Raw genomic sequence first — 5631 nt, 5'->3', positions numbered from 1 at the left:
TTCTTGGTCCCAGCGCAATCGTGACACTATGTCCCGCAATACTCTCTTCATTGTCCACATTGTTCACAATCTGCGCCAAACTCCATCAAGTGCCAGACAGCTGGAGAGGGTCTATATTGTATCCAATTTATTTTTAAGGGCAATAGACAAAACCTCATCAACTACCACCCTATAGCCTTACTGGACATTGAGGCAAAGACCTACGCAGTTGCGCTCTTAAACGAGCTAGAGACATGGGCAACAACAAATGCAATAATTCCTTTCTGTCAAACTGGTTCCAGACCCAATTCCTCCACAATGGATTACATAATCACCCTATCCTACCTTGTCTATCAGGCAAAAGCCAGAAGAGTACAGCTCTCTACGCATGCTTTGTGGACTACTCATCTGCATTCAATCTGGAAGACAGTGGTATTCTATGGAGAAAACTCCAGGAGTGGGGTATTCCTAGTGATCTTCTCAATGCCATTATATCATTATACACATCAACTTGACGGAGGGTCAAGCTGTCAGATACTGCGCTAAAGAGGAATATCAACACTAATCAAGGGCTAAAGCAAGGGTGTGTCCTCACTCATGTGCCCGGCACTCAGCAATGCTAACTTAATCCCCCCCAAAATAGGCAATACCAAGATCAGAATATTGCAATACGCGGATGACATTTTCCTGCTTGACAATTCTAAAATAGGACTCCAGAGAGCACAAATTCTCTTCATTCATATAATAGTGCAAACAAGATGATAGTAAATGAATCCAAAACAAAGGTATTATCTTTTGGAAGGACACCAAAAGTAACAAGTAGTAACTAGTCCCTGGGTAAATAATTACTAGACTTTGCCAATTACATCCAACCCTTGAAAGCCCCTCCTCAGTCCCAATTAGAAAAGTGCTCAGGGCCATATTACCATCTGCATTTACTTACAGCAGCGAGGTATTTCCGTCTCAACTCACCAAAACTATTGAACAACTATACCTAAAAACTTATAAAAGAGTTGCCCCATTACATCATGGGACACTTGGTGAGACTTGAATTTGGCCTGGTGAGCATCATATGGTCTAGCATGGGGTCTTTTTAAAGTACTTTTATAGATTCACAACGGTGTTGCCAGGTACCTTGAAATGTATCCTGCAAGATATATTCAATTATAAAAATCACCCATGGTCGATCTACTTAATGACGGCAGCAGCAACTTTACAAATTGACCTGACCGTTCGAAATACCCATTCAATTACGTACACCGCAGTAAAAGTATAAGGAAAAAACAAACTAAATTACTCTCAAAGACCGCAGACTTGCAAAACATTAAGTCCACACTGCCATTAAGAGCTCTGGCTATATCATACAACAACGATAGCCAAATGGACTTCAGGCATTATCCTAAACTTAACTAAAATCGCTTGTACATTCTGTGATTTCAATTTTTGGGCACAATGTGCCTGTTATCTTACAGAGACTTGCAAGGAATCATCATTCTCTTTTGGCATTTTGTATAATGTCTTTTTTAAATGTTTTATATTGTCATGGTTTTACGTATTCTATACAATAAACTTTGTTGACTTGATTGTTTTGTGCAGAAAGTTGTTCTTTCCTGCACAAAAGCAATCCAGCCTGTAACACAGGTACCCTTGCACCAAGGTGCCTGCAGTGGAACCAGGCATTACTCAGTGTGCCAAGGCAGAGAATTGATACAAAGATTTCTTCTATATTCCCTTTAAGTTCGCCATAAGAACATGAACCCTCTTGTGATCCTGGTAAAATGGGATTCAATCTGGGTGTTATCTTATACTTATCTCATTTTGGATAACAAGCCCAGGCAATAACTAAAAGTGCATAACATCTCCTCAAAACCATCTCCCAAATCTGGTCCATGCAAGTCAGACCTCAACAGATCCTCCTCATTCAAACTGTACTCTTATACAGACCATTCTACTCCCCGTTAGTTTTCCTCAATGACGCATTGGAGGCTTGACAAATGTAAATGTTCCAAAATAGAGAAAACAAATCATTTTTGCTCTGAAAAACATGTTCATGTATTCTCTTATTGTTTGAAACTAAAAAAGCTTCCATAAAACAGTGACTTAAAGGTCCTCTGCATCATTTGGAAGACAACACATCACAAAAGCTTCTAAACACCCAACAGAGCAAGTCAAGAAGAAATAATAACCATTTGCAGAATTCCAAGATGGGTCCCCAAAACTCCCATTGGTCATTGATATCCATAGGTGGTAGACTAGATGGTGATCTGCGCCAAAGGAGCTGTGGGGGTCTGCATTATATCCCTGGACGAAACCTATGCTCCAATAAAAACTTGAAGGTCTCTGTAAACAAAACAAAACAAATGGAGAAACGAAAGACTGAAGGAAAGAACTCTCCTCACTGTGTAAAGAATTATTGAATAATTTCTCTGCTTCATGCAAAAATGCTCAACTTTTGGGATTTTCAATGTCAACTTGAAAATCTTCTGATAAGTTCATAACTGTCAACCTTTTGATACAGTCTGCCCCAATGTGCCCCAAACCTCCTTTCCCCTCCTTTTCCACCAAGGCTTTACTCTGGTATTTGTGGCACATATTACATAAATAATAGTTAAACTTCCCTACATTTGAACAAGTGAACTATTACAGCGGGCATACAAAGGAGAAAATTACCTTGGTTTGGCAGATATTGTATGGAAGGAAGTAGCTTGCACAGCGCATCAACTCAAAGGTGCACCTTATCTAGACCCCCCCAGCCTGCTATAATACTAAAAGACACACCTTACCTACAGCCCATGCACCCTGTCAAAGAGCTGCTGATAAATAATAGAAATGTATGTTCCCTTCTAACCTATTCTTGGTCACTACATTAGTAGCTCTCCCTTACCTGAGAAGTAGGATGAGTGTCATCTTCATAATCGGCTACGTCTGTAATAAGTAACCCTCAGGAGTGGTGCTGGAACACTTTTCGGTGTGGGGTGCTGCCATCAATATTACATCATTGAAGTTGTAGGGACTGTGAAAAATACAAATGTCACATAAAAAACGAGTATAGCCATTGAGCCAAATAAGTTCAGTAGGAGAGTGGTGAGGGTGTGGTATGTATCCAGTGAAGCTTTTTGGAGCACACTGTCACATATATATTACTAAAGCAAAGTGTGGTAGAATATTGTTATTTTAAAAAAGTACTTTTTGAAGTGAAATGGAATTCCATCGCACTGACGTGCTGTTTTACTGATATAACTATAAAAAATTATAGAATTGTATTTGCACTTTCCTACGTACAATGTTTTGAAATATATATGCAATTAATTTACAGGTATTTAAATGCTATTGTGTTATAAAATATATAAATAAACAGACAATCTACAGACTTTCTGTTGTGTAGCTCCTATAATAATTATACAGGATCTGCCCGTTTGCACAGCATGCACTGTAGGATGGGTGTCAGACTGATTCTGAAAACCCACACCGGGTATGTTGGCCTTTTGTACCAACCAGCTCACAGTGCCACTAGAATCTCCTCTTACCAAGGAGAGAATAGTTCTTGGCAACCATCGAACATGACAACCCTTGGGCCTGAGGACCATAGAAGCAGTATATTACTTTTCGCTCAGTCACTCGTGCTTACTTGGTCTGTCTCAGAGAGATACAAAGAATAAACAGGCTGGGCGTTTTCAATAAGAATTTATTGAACAGTTGTTATTCTGGTGTAGAATAGATGATCTGCAACAATCATTAGACAGTATAAGATATAATTGATTAACAATAATATAAAGGTAAATGGATGGTATAGCTGTATCATATTACAATAATCATGAATACATATGAGTATGAAAAACATATGATAAAAAGATGCATACTCCTACGATGCCTCCCTAACTAGATGTACCTAAATGTACCTAGAATGTGTATAGATGTTAAGCCAAGAATCCCTCTAGGATTTAGTCAACCCCATTACCTGAAGTGAGAGACTGTGGTACCCTGTCCTGATCTCGAGCTGGACACCCCACGAGGGATGTTAGACCAATGCGAGCTGGAATATCTGCATTCAGCAGCCTCAGCGTCTCTGGTCAGTGTGTCAGCCTGGAAGTCTCGGTCTCCTCTGCTCTATCTTAGCAGGTCTCCCCAGGGGTGCTACCTCGCTGTATCACTGTGTAGGCCTAAGGATAACGTCGGGCATGAACTTTATACATAGATATTATACAGGAGATAGCCTTCCTGTTGTGCTTCCAAGAATCCTCATGCATAATGTATGAAACCTCGAACAAGGGAAAACCTGTGTTCTGAAAGCAATGTTGTATCTAGGTAAAAGTGTAATGTAGGGAAGAATATAGGTGAAAGGTAATGGAGTTACTGGGGCCTATATATTGGTACCTATATAGAATATAACATTTCCTTTCATATTCGGTGTGTCACAGCAAGACTGTCAGATAGTTTGCTTTACAAAATCCTCTAACTTTGGAATCAGAGAAAGAAAGAAAAGTAATGTTAAAAGAATAAGCAGTAGTTGTCAAAAGACATAGGCTGACATTTGACATCTGTCTTTGAACTCATAGCAAATTTGAGGCATCTTTATTCTATATTGTGCAGCGCCTATGACTGTCAGCATGAACCTCAAGCTGGTACATCAAATTCGAGGGGTCTGAGGAGGCAGATGAAAGGTAAGAAGCTTGCGGGACCACACACTGCCTCTGTGACCTGTCCCCTACAGGCAGCAAGTCGCAGAGATTTAATGTGGTCTAGATTAAATAAGGAGTGCTCCCCACTGCTACAAAACGGCATTGTTTCAGTTCTACTGAAGTAATTCATTGCAGTGGCGGCTGGTGAGGTCTGTGAGTGGCGAGGCTGGGCTCGCTGGGGGAAGGGTTCAGGGTGTGGAGATTCATGTTCGGGTGGCACCATATTTTTTGGGTAGGATGGTCGCCATCAATGGACACATCTGTTACGGTCGGGGCTCCGCCCCCTTCACTATTAGCCCCCCAGTGCCGACCATTAAAGAAGTGAAAACACACTTTTAATTATCAGTAAAAACAAAAACAAAATGACTTACACCTCTCGCTTGAGGCGGTGCACAGGTCTGTTATTCCAGTGATCATCATAACTGATGACTCACGAGTATTATGTCACGTGACACTGGCAGCGGGCCCTGAGTGTACAGTGTTTGCCCGGTTGATAAGCTCACTGCCCTGAGGCCTGTGAGGTCATCAGCTCGGCAAACACATAGCCTCAGACACCAGTCTTCACCCCCTGATGACATGAGGGTAAAGTTAGCCCTGGGCGCCTCAGGTGAAAGCCCTGCAGCGCCAGGGGCTCCACGTCAATCAGGGAGTGGAGAGAAGTCACCCCACCCTTTCCCCAGTCGTCAAAGGCATGCAGGAAGTTACGCAATTGAGCCTGCGCAGTTTGTCATTTTAGGACCTTGGAAGACACACTGCGCAGACTCGAGGTGGCTGCTTCCCGCGCTGCTACTGGCAGGATGTGACCAAACGTGTCATGTGGCACCAATCTTGCTGTGCATCTTTTTCCCCCAACCAAGGCCCATCTCAGGGTGTTTTCAAGTACCCGGACTCCGTGCTATTGAGCGCTGGAGTAGGAAATTCAGATCAGCTCTGCCACTGATGAATCCCCAGCTTTGTCTTCTTCCATTAACGA

This window comes from Lissotriton vulgaris, chromosome 1_2 (assembly GCF_964263255.1).
Source record: "Lissotriton vulgaris chromosome 1_2, aLisVul1.2, whole genome shotgun sequence".
In the NCBI taxonomy this organism is placed as follows: Eukaryota; Metazoa; Chordata; class Amphibia; order Caudata; family Salamandridae; genus Lissotriton; species Lissotriton vulgaris.
This window is presented reverse-complemented; position numbering follows the sequence as displayed.